At 38.3% G+C, this 27,993-nt stretch overlaps 2 long non-coding RNA genes across 2 annotated transcripts in view; one reads left to right on the forward strand and one right to left on the reverse strand.

Moving 5' to 3' along the window:
• LOC118172696 overlaps window positions 1-6,110 on the reverse strand; it is a 28,112-nt gene extending 22,002 nt beyond the window's left edge. The window contains exon 1 of the long non-coding RNA XR_004753821.1: window positions 5,680-6,110. This is a non-coding gene — a long non-coding RNA (uncharacterized LOC118172696). The remainder of the gene's footprint in view (window positions 1-5,679) is intronic.
• Window positions 6,111-6,257: 147 nt separating this feature from the next.
• LOC118172698 lies at window positions 6,258-27,962 on the forward strand. Its single transcript, XR_004753823.1, has 3 exons — window positions 6,258-6,447; window positions 19,797-19,892; window positions 27,747-27,962. It is a non-coding gene; the product is annotated as an uncharacterized LOC118172698 (long non-coding RNA).
• Window positions 27,963-27,993: the final 31 nt, after the last annotated feature.

A 27,993-nucleotide genomic window follows, 5' to 3' on the forward strand; every position in this document is an offset into this window, starting at 1 on the left:
CTAGTTGTAAATACTCAGCGCTTCAGTCACACTGGCTGAGTGTGACTGGTGTGAGAGGTTACACCTCTCATGGATTTAAGATGCAAAGGAAGCAAAGCTAAGTTTTGCTGGCAGATCAGGATTTCATACTCTGCAAATACTTGGAAACACTTGCACTCATTTTCTTCTGTTCTATTGCAAGAACTGATGAAGGTGATGTAAATAGCTACCTAGCTGCACATTAATTGAGGCCAACAAAAGAATAAGGAAGTTCTGGTCAATATTAATCAACACTATTATTATGACTTCCTCGAGTGTGACTGGCTTCTGTAAGAAGCTACAGCTCTGTGTAGCTGACTGTTGGCCTGGGTCTCATTGCAGAACTGAACTGAATCTCCAGTTTTTCAAACAAGGTGCTTCCAGATCAATTCTCTGACTTAGTGTTTTTGTCCATGAGAGGCTCCCCTGCCTTTTAGGATGTACTGCTTCAGTCTCTTCTTGGTGACAACGACTATTTCCCTGTGCACTAAGGAAGGACAATGCATACACGAAGCTGGGAGAACTGAAGAAAAGCTCAGTGGTTTCTGCAAGTGATTTCTGCATCATTTTTGGTAGCATTGGTACTACAGGTATGTAACTGTAACCTAAATGTGGATCTATTTTTCTAACAGAAAACATTCACCCCCTATTTTACAGCTAACAACATTTCACTGCTGATAATCTGTTTCAAGTTCAGCTTCGTCTTTACTTCCATAATTTTAAAACAAAGATGGAAAGAGTAAGAACAGGTACAAGTTATTCTAGTTAAAATTTTTTAGAGAACTTTTAATCTTAAAATCTTTACCCTATTTTATCCCCCCCCAGAATGTTTCCTTATGCTAATTACCTTTGTTCAATTGGCCATCTTGGAAGCTAATAAATCTTGTGAAGATTAATGAATGATTGATACTGTAACAGTCCAGAGCAAAATGAAGAAATAGCTTATTTTACCAAGTGCTCATTAACAGATGAACCAGCAGAACTGTCATATTCACTTCAGTGCATAAAGGTGTTATTGGAACACACACATGTATGAAGACAAACTCAAAGTTAGTTCTCTATAATTCAGGAATTTTAAGCCAAGAAAGTAATGATTACATGAGCCAATAAAATAATGATTGCAACTAATCAACACTTAGAGAAGCTAAAGTTTTCAAATATTAATCATGATAATGCAGAACACGTCAGCAACTTTTACCTGGTACAGGATTCGGAACATGCTAGTTGTCAGGAAATCAGTTTGACTAGTTTCATTGTGCCAGAAAAACTCAGTATTTTCCAGCAAAATTATCACTAATACACTCACCAGTTTTAATGCAGTTTAAGAAAGTTTTCCCCAACAGATATTTACAGATGCCCTTTCTCTAGAACAAGCGTTCCTTTCATTACACGGTAATGCTTATGAATAAACCAAGTTTCTTATCTCCTTAGTTCGGCACATTTTAGATGGAGCCCTTTGGAGAATATAATTTGTTTAGATAGAATCTAAGAATATTGAATGTTGGTTTCAGAAGTATCCTCAGGAGTTATCCAGGTCCACTGTTCCTTGCAGTCTTGCAAGGACTTCCCCTGCAAGGATAGGGTATTTATTATTCCAATTAACAGTAAAAATTACATTGATTATGAAATTTTATAGCCTGTATTAAACAAACAATGAACAACTAATTGGTCATGGAAGATCCTAACTAAGACTGAATGATAGGTAAGAGAAGTTGTGTCTTTATCCTCTCTAAAACAAGATTGTTTCTACACAAGGTAGAAAAGATTGTACCACAGGTTTCAACAGATGACTTAAAAGTTATCTAATGATAATTTGCTTTCACAGCTCTAGATTTAAATAAAGGACACTGATTAGTCCTATGAAACTTGCTTTGGGCAGTCAGGTGTTGTTTCTTCAAACGTAAGAGTCGCCTGAACTACTTTACCCACCATGTCTCCAGGATATCAGCATTCTTTTGAAGCCATTAAGATGAACTTGCTATTTTTAGCTGTTCAGAAAGTATATTCTGCCAGAATTACCTTAACATTCAAGCAGCAAGCAGTTAAAGGAGCTGAAACTGCATTTGTTAAAACATAAAACCTGACAGTTCAAATGTCAGTTGGTTATAGTGATAAGCTGATGATTTTGACAAGTCCTCTCAATCTCTCATACAGTTTTTGCTTTCAGAGTGGAAATGTGTAATACATAGATCCAGAAATAACACCAGCTAAAAAGGGGCCAAATGAGACAAGTTTCCAGTCCAAAAGCAGCTTTAAAATGAGCAATGAATGATTAAATAAACGAACCAAAAATGAGAAGAGAGTCACTAGTGTACAAGGAATGTAAACATGAAGTGTATTTTTAAACATTTTTCCATCCCCAAAATGGTGCAACACCTTAAATAAGACAAATGTTTGCTCTGGAACAGAAAGACAGATGTTTGTAAGCACCATCTTGATTTGATTTTCTGCCTCTTCAATTGATACACAAATGTATGCACTGTGACAAAGTTCTGTGTTAGTCTAATCTGCTCAGTAAACCAGTAATTATCAATTAGTACCTGATTTTGGGAGTTCGAATATATTGCTAGGTATACACATAGATACACACTTCCATTCTGTATGGAAAAAATACTCAAGCTCCCACCTCATGAAGATGTGACTAATTAACCTCAGAATTGCACCTAAGTATAACTCAGCAATTGAAAAATGCATTCTCAACTCCACTGACAGATATTTCACTACTGAGGCTAAAGGAAGAGCTAGGTCATTCAAATCTTTTAGATTGTCAAGTATTTAGATCAAAGACTCCTTTTTGTTTGTGTGGCTGGGAACCCAGCAAGTCTACAATTTCATTTGAGGTATTTGGATATGAAACTAACATAAAAATATTGCTACTTAGCAAAAATATAGCTACTTAGCAACTTTGTACAAAAGCTGCTAAAAAGATATTTAGTCCTGCACAACAGTCTTCCCGTTTGCATACAGCAGAGATAACATTCACACCTTGATATATAGTGCAAGTTAAAGGCAGCAATTTTAAGTGCTATAAATTTAAATATTCTGATTCTTGTTAGCCATTAGGGGAAACCAGAAAAATCTTTTGAAGTTAAGTTTCAAAAGGCAAAATATTCCCCTGGAAAGCCTCTTCAAAACTTGTTCCATATTTTCAAAATACAGTTCCTTCCAGCTCCGGAAGCATCACTGCAACTGCATATTCCAGTCACTAAAATGATCACCCTGAAGAGATGTATATCCATACTGACTTTTAACTGAAGAAATATAGCAATTAGATCACATGCTATTCAATCCACTTACCTCCTCTACATATACAAATGCACTCTAACACTTAGTTGAATGTCATTATTTCCCCGTAAGCTACAGATTTCATACATTTCAAGTAAATGCATTTTGTGTCCAAATTTCATAGTGATTTTTATGGTTTTAACATCCCCTCTTGCTACCCTAACACCCCACCTACAAAAAGCTATAAGTGGGAAAAAATAACAGCTGTATTGGGTCAGATCAAAGGTCCAGTGAGCCCAACAGCCTGGAAAGAGTGTAACAGGGCTGCATGTAAAGAGATCCCTAAAGAATATTCTCCAACATCAACTAGCAATTTTTCCTGAGGCCTTTTAACCCTTTTAATAAGACATTCTGACTTTTGACAGCTTAGCATCTATTCCCATGTGCCTTACCAAGCAAGGCAACTGTTTCCAGCATCTATATAGGTCATCCATAAACCCTAATTGGGTTCTTCATGCTGTTGTCTTAGAAATACTGCAAACTTAAACTGTTCCTATTCTCAGCTGTCTCCCTATTGATCCTTCTACTCTGCCAGCAAAACTGATGTGCCAAACGTGTGATCAAAGAGACTGGGGAATTGATCCATCCTGAAATAATGCTACAAATAAATGCTTGAGTGATTTTTACATAGCTATAGTTTGTTCCAAAGGACTCCTTCACTGCTATCCACAGGTGATGACAACTAGCAGGTATTCAAAAGTGAAACACTTCTCCAGAGCAAGGATGAAGAGCACGTCAGTAGCTCTGTCTGCACTGAGCCAATATAGCACATAGGATTAGAGCTCAGGAATTCTGAGATAAAAAGAATAGTAAAAATCCCATACTTAGTAGCCAAAGTAGAGGTAAAAAGAGTAACAGAAGCATTCAGAAATAGTATCAAGAATACAGTTAAATATAACAGCAAAGTCAATAAAATACCTTGGACTTTGAGGCGGGGAATGTATTTTCACTATGGGCTTGGCATACTGAGAATCCTGAATCAGAACTGGGTCCCAGCCGGTACCACAACACACATGGAAGTAGCACAGTAAGACAGACTGACCCCTCCCAATACATTTTCAAAAATAGCATACCCTCAGTAGAATAAAGGAAATCACCACGAGTTTTCTTAAACATTTTGAAGCACATCTGCAGACAAAGGATTAATTTCACATTTAGCAACTAAAAACGTCCTTCCCTTTGTTCCAGCCATTGAGCTTTGTGGTTTGAAATCCATCTGAAGAAGCCCTGAGAAGCACACATTACTACGGTGAATGCTCAAAAAGCCTTGAAAGAAGAGTAATTACATAAGCACCGTATGTAAAACACAAGAGGAAGGGCAGAATTAGTATGGTCACTGAAACAGTCTTTCCCAGGAAAACTAGTAACATTAAGCCATTTGCAACCACCCCAGGACCTCGGGACTTCAACAAATAAAACGTTCTGCAATTTATTCTTATGCACCAAAGATTTGACCCATTGAAAGTCTGTCATTTTCTTTTAAATTGTATCTCTTGTAGGTCAGCTTGAATAAAGATTAACACCAAGCTTTGTAAATCATATGCTTCTAGTAGTTGTCTGCAGCTAGTGACAATACTTCTGTACCTCAAACACAGACAGAGGCTTCCTTCTCCTGTCTGACACATGCAGACACAAGAACTGCCCATGGAAGCAGTCCATAAGTCACTGATACTTGTGCATGTCACCTGCATTACAACTGAATAAAAAAATAATAATAAAAATCAAAGCCTCAACATTTTGTGCTGTCAAATATTTATATACAACTTATAGCACAACTAATACAAGAACTGAAAACTTAATTCATTCATGAATTCTGATTTTGAACAAGCTCTCAAAGACCAAGAGAGAGCCTATATGAGTTTAAAGTTATCAACTTGTGTCTATGTTAGCTGGTCAAACAGCATAAGTAGGCTTTCTCTTTGTAATAAAGAGAGCAACCTCACAGAAATAGGTGCTAGCAAAATCCAAGGAGGAAAAACTTCCCTTATTCCTTTTCTTCACCTCGTCCTTCAGCCAAGTACAAGTAGAGCATACATTTTTAAAAAAAGCTAAATCAGAAAAGTTTTGAAAAGGTAACTGTGAGATACTCTCCCCTGCTGGCTAAGGCTCCCTGGCATTGACAAAAAGGGCAGAGAACTGCAGAAAAGTGAAGGCAAGATGACTGCCACAGGCCAGATAAGTTTAAACCTTGCCCTTTCATTCCCTCCATTTGCAGAAATAGTTTCATGAAGGCAGCATTAGTGCACAAGATCACTACATGCAAATAGTCTCATTGAAGATTAAAAATTGCAAGAATAGCAGGAATCTGCCTTCAGCAAGACGGGATTTTAATATCTGCATATCAAAGCTACACATCAAACCACTGCCTCAGCATACCTGATACACAGGAGGGGCACGGTGTGATGGGTGGCTGGCCCCACCAGGCTGCGGGTACACCCGTCCTGAGGGGCAGAGAGGCCCAACAGCTTCCCCACAGCTTCGTGCCGGGGGAAAAGGTCTCCTCACTAGATGAATCCACAGCTAGGAAAGAGACCCGAGGCCAAGGAAGATAATCAGCCCGTAGGTGAGGGCTTAAAGGAACGATGCTGCGGGGAGTACATAGCTGAACTAGAGACCCCCGCTACCGCCTCACGGCTCAGGGGGGAGCTGGTGGTCTACGGCTAGCGGTTAAATGAAAACCAGGAGTAGAGGGCGGGTGTGGCTCCCAGGTGAGGCCACTCGGGGCCGTTAAGTCACTGACAGCCGCCTCTCCGACGGTGGCCGCTGGCACCGGCCGCCCCAGAGCGGGCTGTTGGGGACAAAATGGCGGCCTGGTGTGACTGAGGGTGGCTGCAGGTTTTGGCGCCAAGAACCCCAGAGCGGGATGTGGAGGGGAAAATGGCGGCTGCACCTCATAAGGGGGCAGTGGGCAAGCTTCGGTTGCTGTTATGGTGATCTCCGCATCGCCACAAGCATGGAGAGAATTCAATAATCCTTTACCCCTTTCCCCGGGGGCATGTGGCTGTCGCCCAGTGTCCCGGTGAGTCCTTCAGCCCCTCGTTCTGGACACAGGTGATGAAACCTCTGGCCATCCCCTCAGTGCTGCGAGGCCTGGCAGGGCTTCCAGTAGCACTGCAGCTGAGCTGCGATGCCACTTATACTCAGGTATTAAAATTTTATAAGCTATTCTGTGGGATTTCTGATGAGCATCTCCAATATAATAGTTCTGAACAGAAGGAAATATCAGCAATTAAAATGTAAGTGGTCAAAAGCAAATAGTCAAACATCAAATCACTAGGTAGTAGACCTACAGAGTAAAATCAGTTTTACCCAGTTGCTTTTCTTATCAATTCAGCTGTTCTTCTGTTCACTGTAGTACTAACAGGAGAGAAACAATTACTGGTTAAAACATGAAGGTTCAGAACTGAGTAAACTTCAAAATGTAATTGGCAAAAACCCCAGCTAAACCATTGTATTTTATGAATAGCAGTTTAACCCTATTATTTGGGATTTGTTATTGAAATGGAAAAGAAATTTTAAAATCAATATAAATGGGCAGAAGAAAAAATTTGGGTATGTTGAAAATGTTTTATTAAAACAGCCATCTCCTCAAAATACCCCCGTATATTTACTTTTTGATGCAGCTGTGTTGTAATAGCAACAAATAATTTAATCTACTCTAAAATTTCTCCAATTGAGGCAAAGAGGTTACTCGAATCTCTTAGTCATTAGGATGGAGAGATACTGTTTTGTTGACCCATTTACAAAAATAAAAAGATTAATTTTGCTTTAGATTTTATGACAAAGATAGGGATGATAACAAGCAGGGGCTTTACTGACACAGAGTCTGATTCATACAGGATCGGATCCTCAGAGTGTGTGACAGAAGCCAGTTAAGTCACCCACCATTTGTGTCTCAGCTTTTCTAGCTGTTGGCACTGAATTCCCCACACAACGATGGGAGTTCCTCGTCTGAGTCACAGGGTAGCCTGGCAGCCTTCCTGATTTCATCCCACCCACATCTCCACTCAAAATGAGCACTGCCTGAGCAGGCTCCTTTACCAAACAAAGATAGTAAAGCTTTTCTGCCAGCACACCATGCCTTTGTAGGCGTGAGGGTTCTCACAGGAAATGCTCTAGCTTGGATCTGTGTGCGGTTGTTCATCAAGTTGTCCTTGCAAGGTCCTTAAAGACCTACAGACGGTAGGTTTGGTTAAAATTCCTGCAATAAAATATCCCAGGTTATTAACTTAAAAAGATGATTCTTAACATCCCCACACAAACTTAATGGCTCTGGCTGGGAATGTGTCTCAGTGGAAAGCAGCTATAAGTCCTTTTGTGCTTTATGATTTCCTGTGCAGCTCTTTGGGTGGCCTCATTTCAGACAACATCACTTCTTCCCCAGGAGCTGGTGGAATTAACAGAATGCCCATGTCAGCTTAGCAGAGATGACAGGAACTAAGGAGCTGCCGGACTGTGACAGAGGCAGCTCAGTACAGTGTACAGGCTACGCTGTCTGTACTCAGCGGTGATACAGAAGCTCTCAATCTCTAGAGTTCTGCTTACAACACCTTTAACCAACAGCCATTGATGTCGATATTTTCTGTGTAAAAAAAAAAAAAAAAAAAAAAAAATTAAATGTTTGCACGCTCCAGGTCTTTGGTCAAGATATTTCTAACCAGTATTCCAGAAATAGAACTAGCTTTTATTTACTCTGTAGCAGTCCACATTCATTTGCCAAGTGCCATTACATAACAGCAATTAATTACATTATTTCTTCATTACTAGCTGTGAGCATAGACTGTTTTCACAATGTGCTGAAATGTATTTCTGAAGCTCTTCTCAGTAGCTCCAAAGGGAAGATAAATGAGGACAAGCAGAGTGCCTAGATTAACAACAAATGATAAATAAATCCAGGCCCCTTCATGGATGCCAAATTAAATACCCTGTTGTAGGCCTTGACCTAATTCCAGCTACTTGTGATTTTTCTTATACTTCTTCATTAAAAAGATTTTTAAGAATTGCTGGGTCAGTCATGTGAAAAGGTTATGCACATCCTTTAGACCTATGTACTTTCAGAAATTCTTGCAAGGTATGGATAACTTCAGATGGCCTCAAAAGTTCCCACTAATTTTTCTGGGACCAGAATTTCATTATCTATCTTCAGAAAAAGTCTCATATTGTTAAGAATGTTGTTTTATTTATATTACTTTAAATAATACAAGCTATAACTGCTTGCAAGCAACTCCAAATCTTACTATCAGGACATGATTCTTAGTTTTCATCTTAAAAAAATCTTTCCTTTGCTTCCTTTTTTTTTTTTTTTTTTAACTTTGTTGTTGTTGTTATTCCTACATTTTAACATATTAATGTGTCCCGAAGAAGTGTGTATGGTAGTGGTCTATGTGCTGTGTACAATGCTACGTGTTTATTTTGCTGAAATTATACTGCCTTTTAAGCACTTGTAAGTAGCAGCCAATACTTTATTGAATTACTTAGAATTATTTAATTCATTTATTCTTGTCTAGTTTTGCAGCCTTAAAATGTTTTTCACTTTCTTTTTTTAGAGCTCTCATACCTCTCTACACCTTCTTCCCTGAGACTGATCTCATTGTCCCTGGAGTCAGTCTCCCATATTAAAGACTCCTGTCTCCTATCTTGTAGATTCTAAAGCAACCCTAAACTATGCTGACCTATTTTACCGCTGTATCACACAATCAGAGAGATTTGCCAGATGTCTTAGATGATTCATTATTCCCTCAAGGAATTTGACCTATCCTAGAATAAAACTGAGATTGCAGAGCAAGGACCAAATTCTGATTTCAGAGACAATGACTTTACTGGACAGATCCAGTCACAGTCTTGGAAATTGATTTGTATTCATTCTGATGCAACTGGGGTCAGAATCTGGCTAAAGATATACTCTCAGATAGACCAAAAGTTTTGCTAGCTGATCACTAACCTGGGTGCTAAACTGAGTCCCTGTATGTTAAGCTCCTATGCTCTTAAACTGGTTTTGGTCTAGGTTAGGTTTCAGATATGTGTCAGGGGGAGGGGAGATGACATCTCTAGTGCATTTGCTGAACAAAACCTTATTTATTATTCAAATGCAGTGCCTATTCTGCTCCTCTAGAAGCAAAATTCCAACCATAAGGGGACATTATCGTGAAAGTAAATAGGTCCACACAGTGCTTGTTAAGTTACTTAACAATATAGTTCTAAAAAAAAGGCCCAGGTTACCCAGATCAGTACTCTTTTTTGCATGCTCTTTACACTTAGGTTAGAGTCTTCCAGGATCCTATCTTATCTTCCCTCTGCTCTGATTACAGTTTACAAGCACATGGTGTAGCACCACATTATAGTTTACTTCTTTCGCTATTGTAGGCCATATCGTTTTTCTTTGACTGGTCCCCCAGCTGTTTTTACTACATTCATGAGCGGTTCCTTTCTCTTCTTTGGCCCTCGCAAAGCTTCCTGTTTCAGTCATCCCTGACCATTGCAGGACTGTGGCCCTGGAATGCCAGCAGTGCCACCCAATCACTTTATTTGTTCTGCTTTGCTGTGTTTCTAGGGATCTTTGGTTGTTCACAAATCCTTTTTCAGTTGCTATGCTTACTGGACTAATTTTCCTGGACATCAGTACCTAGGATCCTAGGATGCTTCTACATCCATTAGAGCCACCAAAATTAACCAGTCTTCAGTGATACAGTTTCATAGGATACAGGCTGACTCCACACACGCTGAGCAGCTCAGCAATAAAACAATTCTACAGCCAGAGTGGGGATACACAGAAGTTTCAAACTATCACAGCTTAATTACTGCTCCGTTGCTTTTCAGTATAATTTGCTCTGTACAACGCAAAAAAAATGATGTCACATGCAGAAAGAAGAGAAAGTGCATTTTAAATCTTCCTTACGATTGATAAAGTAAGCTTCTAAGGGTATCTAACTCTTTTTTTTTTTTTTTTTTTTTTTTTTTTTTAAATGATCTCAGTAAGAGAAGATACGCAGCTAAAATGTTCTATGACCTATGCTCAGTGTGGTAAACACTAGCATTGACTATCATGCTTCCTGCTGTGAAAATATTTTGTGTTAGACCTTTTAAAACAGGAATTAAACTGTCTGCATATTTGGAGTATGTGCAAGGGTACAGAAAGAACTGTCTGCATAACTTTGAACAACCAGCTGGTGTCTCAAACTGCCATCCGGAGGTTACATTTTAAAACTTGATATTGATTCACGATACAACTAATTGAAATATGTGCCTATTCTGATTAAATCCAAACCACATCATAAAAAGCCCATTTGGTGACCTCTATACTGCAGTTCCTTTTTTCCAGAAACAAAATTTGCCACAAAAAAATGTTGTGGTTGACAAACAGGAACTTATCTTGAACTGTTTTGGTAGAACAGGCAGTGACAGGACAGGACTGGAGGCAGAATAACCTGATCTTTAGTTGAGATGGCATCCCCAGCAAAGCTTTTTTGCGCAGGGACTGGCAACAAAGGGAAGCTTACCCTGATTCTTCACCTATCATACAAGCAAATAATCTATTAATCTAACACCAAATACAACTTCCTCATCTATTCTAAAGAAAAAACAAAAAATCAGTTCACAGATATTAGTGTTGTTGTTTTGTTTTGTTTGTTTGTTTTCTGGAAAACAAATATACAAGGTGCTAATGCCATTTCCAGGACTGGAAATAAATATAATCAGATCAGAGTTAGCAGGTCCAGAGCCCAATCAGAGCAAACAGAAACTATAATCTCTAACAATTCCCTATAAAAATTTTTAGACATCTTCATTTGACAAGTCAGTATTGAAAGGAAAAATCCTCTGACTGATAACTGCAATGAAAACATAGTCCATAGTCATAAGGTCTGGAAAATCTGTCCACTGCTCGAGGGAAAGGGAGACAGTGAAATCACATACACTGTGAAGATCCATACAAATTAGATAAGCAAATTCTTATTTTTAGCATTTGCCCAACAGCAAAGACAAGGGAACAGCACATAACTCAGAAAGGAACAAGTAACCTAGGCTAAGCCAGGGTACATTGAAACAGTCAAGTTCCTGGCGCAGGGTGTTCTCATATAACTGAGGAACATGTAACTCCTATAACTGAACAAAATTGTAGAAGGCAATAAAACGGGAAAGGCAAAACACATATTTCTGTCCCTACCTTGCCACTGAAGGAGAAAGCTTTGCTAGAGACTAAGGGCCAAAGCGAATCAGACTTCGCTTGCCTAAATCAGAATATCTTGGAACTTACTGAAGTCATATGGGTTGTAAGAAGATAAATCTCTGAGAATCTGGTCCTTTGGTACCTAAAATAAAACCTGGGCGTAATTTGAAACCCAGCACCAAAACAGAGATTTTGAAGTGCTTTTTTTAACCTGTAACTCTGGAGATGCCTGACATTTTCAGTTGTGATATTCCCTGTTTCTCTGACAGTGGCATAAAGATAGAACAACTCTGTAGCACAGGGAATATGGAAATCAGTTTTAAGCTCTTTCATTCACGCATATTTTAAGCAAGACAGATGAGTAACACACATTTTTATACCATAAAAGGGGGCGCCACCAATATATTTCCTCAAGACACCTCTGAAGATAAAAAGGGAGCTCTGCTCTGTTTAGTGAGTGAATGGACAGAAGTGGCATTATTTGGAAGAGGAATCACAAATTACTTGCAAAGCAGACTGTGAGATCCAGCTGGTCTCAGCCACTTCCTTAAAAAATAACACACAGCTTCCCGCTCAGTGTATGACTTTTTAGGCTCTTTAGACTCCTCTTCCAAATTCTGCTATAGCACTAGATTGTGAAGTCTACTCCTGAGACCAAATGTCTAAACTTTAGGCATAAATCTCCTACTGAACCTGTCCTTGAAGGCTGGTCATAATTCCACACTGGTTCAAGCTTTTGTGGAATATCTGTTAAGATGATATCATTTGATAACTTGCTCCCATATTTGCATGAGGCTTCATAAGGAGCTGGGTAAGACAGCAGACATAAGCAGTGCTGCAGGTTGTGGTAGAACCCCACCGTTTCTTCTGCACTGGCTGGCAGGTGTCAGGTAGAAGGGGGTTTACATCAGGCTCGGCACTGGCTATGCTTTCACTCCAGTCTCTACTCGCACTGCTCAACTTGGAGACTTGAAGGGAAAACAAACACCCCAGATCCTATCTCCTATCCAAGCTAGCCCGTGTTTCATTGATTTCTCATGTACTAAGCCCACAGTGCTACATATATATAAGTCAAGGGCTGAAGTTCCAAGTCAGTCATCCCCTGTCCTAGCTAGAACATAACTGTAGTTTGTGGTATTGATAGGAGCTCATCTTGTTAAAATAGCTGAAATATGTTCAGTATTTGTTCACACTATGAACTGAACTACACTGTAATCCTCTCCGCCAATGCAATTTTGTTTGCAAGTAAGGGCAGCAATTAAAGATGCCGTTAGCCTAGTGATGAGCATGTTTACATCCTCCACGTGACTCTTGAGCATCTGTGTTCTTGTGAGCAATCCCGTGATTAAGTTCAAAATGTATCTAAAGATAATCTCCTAACTTCTGCTTTCTTAGTTTCTCAGCAAAATTATGTTTGTCTGTAACCTGATAACCACACAATTGAGTATATTTAGCTTTTGAAGTAAAGCCACTTTTATAAATGTTATAAATTGTACCTATTTACAGATGTTCCCAATTCAAGACCAAGTTTTTTGTTAGGATGGACCAAAGAGATTTTCAAAATGGTATTGCTTCAGGCTCTGTAGGAAAAAAGGGAGAAAAGGAAATGTTTTGTATATCTGAATTGTAAGTAATCTGAACAATAGCAGCCAAACTGAGTGGGGGAAAAAAAAAAAAAAAAAAAAAAAAAAAAAAAAAAACTTTTTCCAGAGCAGAATCTCCTGGAATAAGATCTGCCTGGAATAAGATCTATTCTTTATATCAGGCCTGGTATGCGGCAGTACACCCACACACTGCTTGTAAAAGAAAATCTAAGGAAAATCTATGTCCTTTGCTTGGAAGAGATCAACAAATGGTAGTTCTGGAAAAGACAGAAGTGTTTACTAGCTTTTTTCATGACCCTTCTTGAAAAGATCAGTTGCAATAGTATCTGCCTAGCATAATTAGTATCAGTGGTGGAGGGATAAGATCTTAACCTAGAAGAGGAAATACAGAGATTATAGTTTTCACATCAGCTGGACCTGATGAGCTTTTTCATCCTAGGATATTAAAGAAGCAGCTGAAGTAATCACATTGCTCATGATGGTCTGCAAATTGGCAAACACAAATACCAAGTGAAAAAAGAAAAAGAAAAGAAATATAGTTCCTATATAAAGAAAAAGCAAAATAGCAGCTTCAGAAATTATCAGTCACACCTCTTAATTTAAATTTTCCTGGAAAAATAATTAATTAATTATTTTTTCCTGGAAAAATACTGAGGTACTTTCAAGCAAATGTTAAATAAGCACATCGGAGAATCCAAAGATATCACAGGCATCATAGATGAATTGAGAACAAATTCTGTCAAGACAATGTAATTTCCTTCTGTGAAAGGTAACAGGCCCACTGAGCGGAGAAGAAGCAGTAAGAGTCACCTGTTTCAGTTCCAATAAAGCTCTGGCCATTGTCTTAAACAATGTACTCAAAAGGAAGTGTTCTTCTAGTGGAAACTGCTGTAGGGTGGGTGCAGGACTGTCTGGAAACTGTATTGAGATTGTGAACTTCAGAGATTCTTAGTGGAAAAATGCTTGTCGAACTAGATCCTGCAGCAGTCTGTCCCAGACAAGTGCTGCTCACTGTTCTCAGCAGTGACTTAGCAGTGACTTAGGCTGTTCTTACTAAAATCTACAGCTGCTAGTAAGCTGGGGAGAGGCTGCAAGTGCATAGGATAAATAGGAATAACAGTCTGAAAAAGATGCAGTTCAGTAGGTCAAGTGCTATAGTCGTCCAAGGAAAACTAGGCACTAGAAAAATAATAGATGTGGAATAACTGATAAGGCAACACTAATGCTGAATCTGGCAGTCTCGGTGGTTCAGAAGCTAGACCTGAATCAGCACCATCATGTAGTCACAAAAACTGGAAGATGGCATGCTGAGGTTTAAATGAAAGTATAGTGTAGAAGATAAATGGGAAGCAAGTTTCATTCTACTTTGCAGTAGTACAACTTCGGCTGGAATATGTTTTAGGCCTCAGCTTTGGGGGACACTCCTCAAGAAAGCTGTAGCTGAGATTAAGACCATCCAGAAGAGGACTGTCTAAGGGACCTTGTAATTTCTGTGCAGAATGAACAGACCGGGATTGTATTGCTTAAAGCATTGAAAACTGGCAAAGCAGTGAAATCCTGCCCAGGATGGACAGGAAAAGAAGTAAAGGCCTGTATAGTAGCAAAGATGGTTCAGGTTAGACATTAGAAAAGCTTCCCAGTGATAGGAATAACAAAGCTCCAGAATTGTTGACTTGAAAAAACTTTGGTCTCCAGCACTGGAAGTCTTTAAGGACACTGTTGAGAAAAAGCACACAAGTTATTTAGCTGTGTGACCGAGGGATGAACCTGACAATCAGCTGAGATTTTTAGAACAGTTTTCTATGATTTTGTAGAATAATTTTTCTCAAGCTGCTACTAACTTTCAGTTTTGGAGTAACAACAATCCCATTTGTACTGGCATTGTTTTTTTCATTGAGAAACTCCTACACATGTGTATATATATCCCTGAGTGCTCACTCTTAGAGGTTCTGACTTTGCAGCTCCGAGACAGCTGCTGCAGGGCAGCGCTGAGTCTGGTGCAGTTCCCAAGCAGCAGCTGCCTGTAGTGCCCATTGCTGCGTGCCGCTGTGGGGCCAGGCTGGCAGCCAGCCCGGGGACAGCCAGCCCAGGAACAGCCAGCCTGGGCACACAGGCAGCCTGTTGGCCTTGTGAAGCTGCTGGGCATGCTCGAATAAACAGCATCCCTGTGTGATTCAGAGGGTGCCTAACAGTCATGCTGGGGGCTGATTGGTAGTGTGAGCAGTGTGTTTGGTCTTGATGGTGGTGTTCAGCCACCCTGGAAAGTGTAGCATAGATCTACCCTGGTGAATGAGCATTGTCTCCAAGCTTTCACACAAAACATTGAAAGCCATTTCCAACCTCCTGACAATTCTTGCCTCTGTTTTGAGTGCTGTTACAAGCTAAGTTTCACCCACTCCTTAATACTTAGTGTTCTATCAAAGACAAATTATTTTCCTAATGGCTTTGTTTAAAATATATTGTATTTCAGTAACGATATTTATTTATTTAATTTTTAGGATAATGGATAAGATTTATCCAATATATTGTTTTTCCAAAACATAAATTACTTTTCTTAATGCAGGAAAGTAAATATAAATGTAATAGAGCAGATATGGAAGATACATGGAATAAATACATAGTAAAGTTAAAACAGACACAAAGATCAAGCAATATATTACGTGTACATATTTTGCCAATATATAAATACATATATTTCTAGGTTAAAAATATACAACCTGAGTGAACTGCAGTCTGAACACAGCCAGAGCTGTGGAGGAGGACACAGACAATCTGCTGTCACCATTGCTAAAGACTCAATGTACAATAAATGTGGTGAAAACTTACAAAGCTGAGTATAATTACATTAAAAAGAGAGACTTAGCTTCAGTAATCCTGATACCTTTTAGTACTAATGACTCTTTAGTGTCCATTGCTGCTTCGTGCAGGAAATCTCTCTTACAGTTACAACAATTGACTGACCTTCTTTGAGAAATAATATCCATGATAAAATGGAAAAGACTATGTTCTAGTTAGATACCAGCCTGTTGTCAGTCATAGGTTATTTTGGGAGTCACGCTTCCAATACTGTAAGTCAAGCCAAGGTATGGGCTTCTTCTGAGAATAGAGCCTTATATAGGTTTATAAAGATTTCAGGTTTTCCACCAAGAGTTTAAAAATATCTAAAAATATTTTAAAACATTTACAATTTATAACATATCTTGAAATATTACAATTTGTTATTCTAAAGCTACTCAAATCAAGATTATTGTAATTAAGGAGATTGCGTATTCTGTAGTGAAGAATATTACATGTGCCTTTGTATGGCATTTGGATATATAATTCAGCAAGGTACTAAAACATTTGTTTATTGCTAGTACATACTTCAGGAAATACCTACATACCTTGCTGAAGTAAAACCTAAATTACTAAGAATAAACTTCTGGGTCAGATTGCCAAAAGCAGCTTTTCATTTTATTCCTTAACCAAATTTGCTTATTGCTAAGGGTCAAAGCATAACACTTTGGAAGAATTCCAGCATCTTTGCGTATCTCCAAGCTGCTAAAGACTGTTCTGCTGGAAGACAAGTTCTTCTGTGAGCGCTGGAAAAAATGAGAGGCCTGCTTTTGTCAATTTGTATTCTTTATCTCTACAAATGCTCACCTACACCATCAAATTAGCACAGTTTTTCTCTCCATGTGTTCTGAAACATCCTCAGACAGCCCTTGTGTATAGATTGGCAAGTTGGCCTCTGCTAAACAGTGTGTGGCAGTCTAATTGTACATCTGCTTCTCTCAGTGATGGCACTAATGCAGATTTTCTCCTCTGAACAGCCTTCAGTTTTATTGAAACTTGCACATTTCTGTAAAGTTTGGCTAAAATTGTCCGTGGGTATAAAACATCTTCAGGGAGATAGGACTCTGTTATTACTAATGTTATGATACTGTAAGTTTCATTTTCATAAGAAACTAAGCTATGAAGAAAATGACTGTCTGCCTTAAAGAAATGCATTTTCAAGAGAGAGAAAGTCCTTTTGCAGAATAAGTCTGGGACTGAATTTTAGAAACTAGCAATATTTCTACCAGTAGCCTGTAAGCATAGGTCCCCTGTGGATATATGAAAGAAAGAATCTGCTTTAGCACAGAGCTCTGAGTAAACTGAAAACAAGTAACCATAGGGTTTTGGTGAAGGAAAAAGGATGGGTTTGGGCAGAGAGCACAGAAAGCAGGCAAGGTGAGTACTACTCACCATTATATTTATTTATTTATTGGGTATTTGATTATGGAGAATATATTCTCAATGGACTAGACCTACTGTGATAATAATTTATCTGAGGTCAGTAGAGTTCTGCTAGGAATACCACTGATTCCTCCTTCTCTCATAAGTCAAATCAGGAACCGGATCAATAGGCTCATTTCTTTCCTTGGCTCAGAATATCCAGATTGAAGCCACTGTCCTCAAAGAGAGCATTTTTACGATCTTGTCTAACAAATTCCAGAGACAGTGACTTCCAGAGTGTAAGATGTTTCTGCTGTCTATAGGTTTTCCAGAGGCACTGACAAAAAACACAAGGAAGGGAAAAAATAAATGTGCACTGTGGAAAGGACTGGTGAATAGCTTTTGGATCCAGCTTAGGTTCTGTTTTTCACCTTCTTTCCTTTCCTGGCCATTGGTGGGAAATAGATGAAAAAGTCCCTAAAAATGTGTGTTTACATATAAAAACTTAATTTCTTTGAGGGAGTGCCTGACACTAGTGAGTCTTGTTGAAGGTGTCAAAAAGCAAGTGCCTGTTGTTTACTATTTTTACTGAACTCCTCAAAAATGATTCTTACATTTAGCATTTGTGTCCTGCCCAGTAACTTCTTTTCATAAACTCCAACAGATTTAATTGTTAGTGCTTAACAGCCTTATGGCATGTTTCTACTAATCCCTGAATGACCCAAACTACACATTAATGTCACATATCTTCCTCTTTAGCCTTACAGGAAATTGTTTTTTCCTTATGTGGTTCAATGCATTATGCCAAGGGCTCTCACAGGCCTTTTCAATCATTTAAGTTTATCTTGTGGGTAGAATGGAAGTCAAAGCAGCTGAGGTTTACTGTTAGATATACTCAGCAAGCAACGGTGAATTTTCTGCCCTAGTTCCTCAGCCTTCTGGTTTCATACCACAGAGACTATTTTCCTACCTCACAAAAAGGCTGTGGGACTCCTGAAGGAGCATGAGCTCATCCAAGAAAATACACTGAAGAGGTCCAGCTGTGTGAAGTGCTGTGCCCCATGGATGAGGTTTCACAAAAGCCAAGGGAGCTGAAAATGTTAAAGAAACCTTCTGCAGTTTGCATAATTTTTCTATTCTAAGCTCATCTGGATCCCCAAATTCTGTTTGAATACACCTCACATCTTCTTCCTTGTTACTTTCGTTTAGATTCAAAGCATTTTACCAATGAGTAGTAACCAAAGTAATCCTTTTAGTCACCTTCTAAAAGCAAAAATAAGACAAGTTTCTGAGACTAAAGAGTAGCTATCTCATTTTATTTCATGCAAATGGCAGAAATTAACTAGAATTATTAAGAAAGGAATAATAAAAGGTTCCAATAACATATTTTGTTGGAGGACGTGTTCTGTGGTAACTTTATGTCTACGCAAATTGAGATATAACACAACATCAGTAGGATTTTCTGATTTGAACAGACTAGGTGTGAAGAAGGCTGACAGTTCAGTCTGAAGGTCTCAGTACATTTGGTCAGTGCTAATAACGGTTCTACAAATGTTTCTTGGGGTTTCCAAACCTTCATGTTAGTGAAGTATTTCTTTGATTTATTTATAAACATTGTAAGTTATAATCACTTAGGACACACATTTTTACATCTCCTTTATTTGAATGATTCTTTGCTATTTGCTTAAAACTGTGCTTTACGTACAAGCTCTCCTTTCTAGAGGCCAGATTTTTACTGGGTTTTTCATTGGTAACTGCCAGCTGATTCTCTTTGCACCTGATCAAAACAACACCAAGCTGCTAAAAAATAACAAATTTCCTCCCAGTTGCAGGATGTGTCTGGAAACTGTTTCCAATTAAATATATTTTGGAGTTTACATGTATCTTGTGACATTGTTCCAGAATGTCATTGTAGTCTAGCTAACACCTGAACAGTTTTGCAGAGGTCTTATATTCCAGTTTGAGTTGGACTCGTGCCCAGATGCACCCAAGGGTAGGGTGCAGTAGGATGAGGTCTGCTTTCAGTAATACCAACTGCCAGTAAACTCAAGAGGCCTATTCAAAATAGAAACAGCTAAGCAGTGCAGCCGCACAAAATTTTCCTGGCAGGAAAGAAAAGCGGTACCCAGGACTGCTACATAAATTTCAAACTAAAAAAGATTCCCTCTGCTGTGGTAATCACACCATAACTTCTTAAGCCATCAAGGGGGGCTGCTCTGCAGTAATGTTATAGTTGCAAAGTAACACTGTATCTCATTGAGTGAGGATGACAGAAACTCCAAAAGACCTTCCACTTTTTCCTCAGTTTCAAAACTGAGTCACTTCAGTGACACCTTCAGAAAGCTAGGATATGCTAATGAGTTTGTGTCTGTCCATCTTACTGTAGTCCTCCAATCTGATTTAAGCTATAGCAATGTGTAAGATGAGGTCTTTTGATACATTGGACATTTGGGGACATTAGATAAGAAAGATTGATTTTTTTTTTAATTATTATTTTATTTTTTATTTTTATTTTTTTTTTATTTCAGCTTATTGGGAATGAAGATGTTGCAATTATTTGATGACCTGGCTAAGGAGCATTCACAGAAGAGACTTAGAAGAAGGAGCCAGCCTTCATACACAGTGTGAGTAACAAGACATAAAACTAATTTGTATTTCAGAACTTTCCCTAGTTACAATAAAAGCAGGTTTTTCATAGGGAATCTAGAAGATTCAGAAGAACAGACCTATGGAAGGTGTAAAGGTGTGAAGATCACAGATCTGAGAAAGTAATAAAGAGCCACCTTTCTCTTCCAAGATGCCCTTCAGACAACAGCATGTAAAAATAAACAGCTCGTATAAACAAGCAACCAGTCAGACAGAAATCTAGACCCAGATACAGGTTTTGCATTGCTGTTGCTTCCTTTCCCTACTCTTGCCAGCACATTTGGCAAGACTGGTATGAGGAGACAAGAGAGGAAAGGGGCTCTCTTTGGTGGGAGTTGCACTCACTTCTGTTGGAAACTGGTGGCTAAGAGGTATATAGCATTCTCCAAGTGGCTCCATCCTGTGGTAGACCTCTCCTGTCAAATCAGTGACTGAAGGGCACACAGAAATAGGACGAAGGTACAGTCACTCACTGATTGATTATGTCCTTGTTACCTGATGGCAAAGGTTCAACTCTTTTCAGTGCTAGAGCCGCTGATACCAGTAGGGATTCAACAGCAACCGTAACTCAGAATGCTCTCTCACACGTCTTCTTGGACACTCAGTCTGATCTCACAGTGGGAGAGTACCTCAAACTGAAAATATAAACAACCCAGTAAAAGGAATGAAACCAGTTACTCAGCAGAAGAGAAACCCCATTCCTCCTTCACTTCATTTAGTATGAAAAGTCACCTTGCACATTACAAGAGCTTTTTCTGCCTGACAACTTGGCAACCCTGACAAGAACAATTTGACTTTGGGTGGATGTTGGATCTGTGGCAAGCATATAGTTACAAAATAAGTCACGCTTTCCTTCCATCGAGTGCATGTTCTATTTATGGCACATTCCAGATTATGCAAGGATTCCCAGAACACTGCAGACTCTAGTTCAAAATTACATCTGCATAGCATGGAGCATATCAAACAATATTAAAAAAATCCCATTGTTAGCAGAAAAAGCATCATGCAGTTATATCTACAGAACAGATTAAATTATGCTGTAAGGTAATGAAGAGTAGTTACAGTGCATTTTAATTTATTTGCTAAATCATTTTAATAAATTGCATATATAAAAAAATAGTAATTGCACAAAAAAGACGAGATAAATAGTTTACTATATTAAAAGTAGGATTTTTCTGATGTTTGAGAGTATGTATTTTAGAAGGTATATTTTAGAATGTGAATGACTTAGGACAAGTATATTGCAATCCTAGCATTTTCATTCATGTCAATTTCCTTTCAAAATAAGGTTGTGACAAAGTACAGTATCTTGCTATCCACTCAGCCATGGGATAGGAACTTTCAGTGAAAGTTTACTTGTTTTGTGATACAAACATCAGTTTTTTAAATGTTTGTGTTGCGAATACTAAATAATAGAGCTCTTCCAGCTGGGACTTAAACAGTTGCAGTGACACATAAGCATTTCCAAACCCTTAAGAAAAGCAATACAACAGGAGAATTGTGCAAATACAAAACCAAAACACACATATCACTGATCATACCTCTTGTTTTTCTGAGAAAAGACACTGCAAACACCTACATCTATAAAGTGTTCCCTGCCATTTCTTTTCCCCAACTCTTTTGTCATGTAAACTTTTACTTGTTTACATGTACTCAAGTAGGCCAATTGACAAAGCTTATTCTGAATTTTCAAATGATGTACCTCTCCTAAAATGTGAGGCAGAAATTTCTGAGAGTCAGACTCAGTAACAGACATTATGAAAATTTGTCTGAGTTTTGTTAAAAACAGAGAAGATTCCTACTTGTATTACAAAGTTTATTATGTGAGTTATCACAGGTTTTCACTGAAAAATCAGTACAGACACAGCTTTCAGTCAAGACTATTCAAAGATAAACTACAACAACCATTTTCATGCCATTGCAATCTGTCAGCCTTCACAATCTTGACTAATTTTTAAAAATGGATGTATTGTTTGGATGTCCTAGTTTATCTCAGAGGGCAGATTCATTCTGAACTCTGCTAGTCAGATTAGATTTGTCGGCTATCTAATCAAGCCAAGAACAAATTTTACTCTTTCAATATTTTTATAGTTTACCACACAATTGCCAAGCCTTGTTATGAAGTTAATTACTGTAGTCTAACAGTAAAAAACACCTAGAGAGATAGTCTGCAAGGTTATCTTCAATAATAAGTTAAATTACCAAAGTACCTGGGCTTAACTCTAAGCTTTTATGAGGTGTCTTAGATATGCTACAAAGAAGAGTTTATACAACTGGAATTACAGATTTTACCCTCAGAGCCACCTTTTGTGCTTGAATTAGAAACTGGGGGATTAACGATGTTTCTTAACAAAATAACACTTGCCATTGTTAACAAAGCACTGAAGCCTCCCCAGCTGTCTATAAGATTATGCAACATTTCAGGCTATTAAAATTATAAAATTTGCAGAGAGAATGGAGGGAAGAAAGGGAGGTATTTCCAGGCTCCATTGTAATGTGATTTTTTTGTAAAGGGCAATTTTTCTGTAAAGGGCATTTTAATGGAATTTTTGTTTAGTAGTATCACCTATACTTTTCTTGTCACTCAAATTTTAATCTCTGAAGCACTATTTTTCCATCAGCGAACCATGGAAAGAAGGTGACGTGAGCTTCTCTGTTACCTCTCCAATTATTCATCATTAATGGGCTGAGTTGCAATGTAAACCTGCATGCGTAACTTTAGAGTCAGAAAGGAGCCAGATTAGACAGTTTTAATTACCCAAGAGTCATCATTTGAGCTCTCTCTTTTCATACCCTTTCATTTTAAAATCAAACCTCCAGTCTCACATGTTGGTTTTCTCACATCATCCATGAGATACTGGAATAATTTACGCAAGGTGTGAAGTAGTCTGTTTTTAGCTATCTGTTACAAAGTTAGCAACGTTACTATTCTTACTGGGCACAGTGTGTAAGATATATTCCCACACTAGGAGAGTATTTAGTAAGGTCACAAGGATGCCCAGTCCTTATCAAACACATTCCCTGGAAACTTGGCAGGGATTTCATTTTACAAGAATTCAGGGGCAAATCATTGGTATTGTCTCTAGATTCAGTTCAGTTTTTCAGTGATTGTGCAGAACAAAAATCATAGTATCAACCTGGAAAAGATTGAATGATTTGTTCTCAGCTGCATTAAAACTCTATTTTTGCTTTAAATAAATTGATTTTAAATTTAGTTAATTCTCTAACTTCAGTAGAGTAGCTTCACATTTACACTACTACAAATGAAAAAGAAGCAGGCTGTATAATAAACCACTGAGATTTATTTTAGTCTGATTAATCATTCCTTAAAGAAGAAAATTGACATTTTTGTGTAATTTTAAAGATGATAACTTCAATGCCAGGGACAAACACAAAGCAATATACGCAAGGATTAGATACAAATATTTTCCATGTTGGAAAAGAATTTTCTGTAAGCAAAAGAAGCATAAGCCATAGAATTGCAACTCTAAATGGAAATAGAATCCCACAGAAAGAAAGGAGGACTTAGTCAGAGTGCTGTGCCTGCCTCTAATAATCTGTGGGAAAGAGGGAAACCCCTCCCTACTTTGTTTCTTGTAATTTTTCTGACTTCTTTTTCAAAGCCTCTGTCCTGTCGAAAGTGTTTGTGCACTGTGAGAATGTTGCCAGAAACAGAGAACTCTTGCAACCATTGGCTGTTGTTGCAGATCACCCAGACAGTCTATTTGGTAGGAAGCTCTCCAAATTCTGCTGCCAAGCTGGACTGAACTATATATCCTGAAAAGATGTATTAAGTAAGACATGCTGCAGTGGAAAAAGACATGGTCTGCTGTACTCTGGAGGATCAGAAAAGAAGGGTGAACAAACAAAATCTTATTTTAGGGAAGAATCTCTTTTAGATAACGTACTAGGAGAAAGAAAAACAAACAAACAAACATAACAGAAGAGCAGGAACAGAGTTAGTTATTACCATCTGCAAAAGCTGAATATAGCCTCCAGGTATGATCTTAAATGAATGAGGGAACTCCAGTCCCTCTGAGAATATGAGAATGTACGTAAAACTAAGTTATGAAACTTAGCAAATATATTGAATTACATATCCTGAAAGCAGAATTTATACAGGTAATACACAATACAAAATATTTGCTATGATATCATCATTCCTTTCTTTGCCTATTTGCTGCACATGGGGACCTACCCAACTCAGCCTCAGCAAAAAGTTGGAATTTGAAGCTGGATAATTCATTAATTGGAATTAACAGGAAAAGGAGTAATGCCTAGCTTCCACCTTGTAGTGCACCCATCCAAATTAGTGACTAAGAGTCACCAGGAGTCTTTCTGCCCAGACACATACTGTTAGGCAGAATGCACTTTACAGCATGCAGCAGTGCTCAGGAGGTACAGCTGGCTAAACTGCCAGCTTGTACTCTGCTCTCAGTGTTTTGTCTTCTCCCCCAGCACTCAGGTATGGCATCTTGCCATTTGCAGCGAGTTCTGGCCAGAAGACAGCATTTGGATACAGCCCCACTCCAGAAGTCCAGCAAAATAAATTGACTCAGCCTATTTGTCAGAATAAAATCTTCTACCAAAGGATACCCTTTGTCAGAAGATGACAGTACTGCAGAGGCCAGCTGCACTCAGGAAACCTGCATTCTGTTCCATCAGAGATTTTTTCTGTGACCTTGAACAAGTAATTAGCTTGTTTATGCCCTGCTTTGCTGCCTGAATATACTTGCAGAGGTTCTTAAAGGTAAGATTGCAAACCCCTCAAATATAGCGATACTATATTTGAGGACTGGAGCACTAGAAAAGTGGACAGATACTAACTTTTTTTGGAAGCACAGATTTCTACTTCAATTATCAAAACCCCCTCAACTGTACCAGAGTTTGAGTATGGGGGTCAGAAAAGGCTGTGATAGCAGAGTGTCTTCAAACTCTGCTCTTGGGTAATGAACATGTCTTCTCACACTTAAACAACCTCTGCTGGCTGATAAGCAGCGCAACGTCTTGCCCTTCTGGCCTACAGAAAGGGTCACCACATGTAGGGCCTTTAAGTTGTTCTGGGAAATGCAGAGCTTAGAAGACTTCAGCAAGAATGATACAGTTCTGTGTTATATAATTATCATTTCTCCCCTAAGACACAAATCTCCCAGATGGTAACGTACCCTGGCTTTCCTCACGTGAGAGTCACAGTGCTCTTTGTGCAACATTGCTCCTGGAGCTCACGGTTCAGTAACTTTCTATCTGCCTTGATTGTAAGTGGCACTGTCAACGCTCATGCCAAAAATAAACCCTCCTGACTAATGACATGGATATTCCACAGGCTTAGAGTTATCTTTTTATAGCAACTCTTTGATTTCAGATACAAACGTCTGCTATTTTTGGCACAGGGGCTCAGAGAAACTTTCATGATCTTTAGCCTACATGACCAGTTTTGCACACAGCTCAGGTTCTGTCAGAGTGCTCATGGCTTTTGTTAAAGATAGGGAAATACGTTTATTGTACTGGATATTTGCACTCACTAGAAAAACAGCTTCCCTAGAAAATGGAGACTGCTATCGCATGAGGTTTCCCAAATTGTTGCTAGGATATTAAGGATTTGTCTCTTCAACAAGTTTTACAAAGTCTGATGGTTTGATGTTTAATGTAACTGAAGAGAATAATTTTGAATTGAATTAACTAGAAGTGAAAGATAACCATGGGATGACAGATGTATTTCTTCATCTAATGGCCTGGAGATGTGTTATTTATTTATTTATTTTAATAAGAGAATGTGGTACTAATGGCAGATGCCAAATTCACCCACTGATAGAAAATTGCTGTTTATTCAATAGCGCAGATAGAAGATGTCCATATCCAACATCCTTTTTTTAAAAGCATATTTTCCTTCTAATACAACTCTACCAGCTATAAACAACAGTAGAAGCTACTGCGTAGGCAGAGCTCTTGTTTTTTTACCCCATGTCAGTTCAATACAACTGGATAACACAACAGAAAAATTGTGGCAGCACCACCAGATTTAGTCATTGTTATCAATGTTGTAGTGAATTATGTTTCTGATGTTTACTCTTGTAATCAGAGCCAAATCTCAAGGAAGCATGTATTACTCCTAAATGTTCTGTAGCTTAAAAAATGTTTACCAGATTGGAGCTAGTTTACCACAGTCAGTACAGAATCTGGAAGGTATTTTAATGTTCTAATCCTTATATAGCTTAATATCATCGGTAAGATTTTTAAAAAACATTTGCCATTTTCATGATAATAGTGTCACCTATAGCCAACTAAATAGTATCCCCGACAATCAAATCTAATTTTACCTAAGAAAACATACTACCAGGAGGTAGAACAAGTAGGCACTCAGAAAGCACAACTTTAGAAGAGATAACAGGCCACGTGGGAGACCACATCTGGAATACTGTGTCCAGTTTGGGGTTCTCCCAGCTGTCTCCAGTCTAAAGAATCCAGCAGAGAACTACAGAGCTGGTAGGGAATGTGAACATACAATGTGTGAAAAGAGGCTGAGGTATTAAGGTTTGCTTTGCCTGGCAAAAGGAAGGCCAACACAGAATGCATGTGTTGTCTTCTGCAACCTAAAGCTGGCGCTTATAAAAAAGACAGCAATGGACTGTTCTCAAAGGAACGCCACAAAAGCACAGAGTCATAGTCACGAGTTGCAACAAGGGAGAAGCATAGGAAAATATTCTTCATAATAAGTGGTTAAGCACAGTGACAGATTACCTGGAGAGGCTTGAAAACCTCCAAGGTCAGAGGCCATAAACCCAGCTGGCGAAGACCCACATCAGCACGTATAGTTACAGTAGCTCCTTTCTGAGCTATAGCTGATGATTGCCTAACTTGATGATTTCAACAAATACTTATGGAAATTGTGGCAGAAATTGTTGGTTTTATATGGTCTAATTTCAATGCTACTTCAGTTCTATGGGATTGCATTTTTTTTTTTTTTTCAGCTTGCCTTTAAACTTGGTATCTGTAATGCTAGTTACTGGTATGGTTTATTTTTCATTAATGTCTGCAGTTCAGAAAGTCTGTCGTTCTTGAACTTGCCACTATACAGACAGAGCAAAGACACCAGTCCTTACACATTAATCGTGACAGGCAAATGGTAGGAAGGTAAGGAACTACAATAAAAAGAAATCCATGACTGATCATTAGAAAAACTGGAACAGATCCTCAGCTCTCAGTTTAATATTTTTTTTTCATAGAAGTTTCTTGCTTATGTTCCATTTCTGATCAATACGAATTAACAATCAATCAATGTAATAAAACTACAAGGGGAAAAATAGTATTATGGACACTTGTAGCAATATATGAAGTAATTTTAAAAGTGAATTTCACATGTGGTCTGTGATAGGACCCTATTTATTCTGTGAATAAATATGACCCTAAACACCAGTGCATTAAGGCTGCTTAAGGCTGGAAGCAGGATAATTTCATGTTGTCCTGTTTTAGTCAGGTATACTTACGGTATATGTTTTAAGATTATTGAATGCAATTAATTTCACAATTACTTTGAAAGGATTGAATATCTGACCAGATTAAATTCAAAGCCTGGGCAACAATCACTACATCTGAACACAGAGTTTCATATACCTATTTATTTTAGCTGTTCATTAATGTTAATATGTTCCTCTCAACAGAAAAAAAAAAAAAGAAAAAAAAAAAAGAAAAAAAAAAGGATCAAAAACTTATTACCATTGTGGGATAACTTAGGTGAAAAAATGTTTTATTTCTAAAGCTGATATACCACATATATGTGTGTGTGTGTATATATAGCCTTATGCTTTAGGAGATTTCTGCTTTACCTTTTCCAGGCCTCCACAATCATGTCTGATGACTGGAAACAACCCACGGAAGAGTATGTATCATCTTTTCACTGTGTCTGTCGGGAGGTGCTTTATTTGGGGAAAAAACAGAAAACAGACTCAACTAAAATTAATAGAGAGTCATAACATACATTGTCAACCTGAATATGGGCAATAGAAAAATATGTAGTAAAACAATGAGCTCTTTTGTAGCAAAAGAGGGTTTGGGAGAAAGTTCCCTTCTTTTACCATAAAA

This window comes from Oxyura jamaicensis, chromosome 11 (assembly GCF_011077185.1).
Source record: "Oxyura jamaicensis isolate SHBP4307 breed ruddy duck chromosome 11, BPBGC_Ojam_1.0, whole genome shotgun sequence".
Lineage (NCBI taxonomy): Eukaryota > Metazoa > Chordata > Aves > Anseriformes > Anatidae > Oxyura > Oxyura jamaicensis.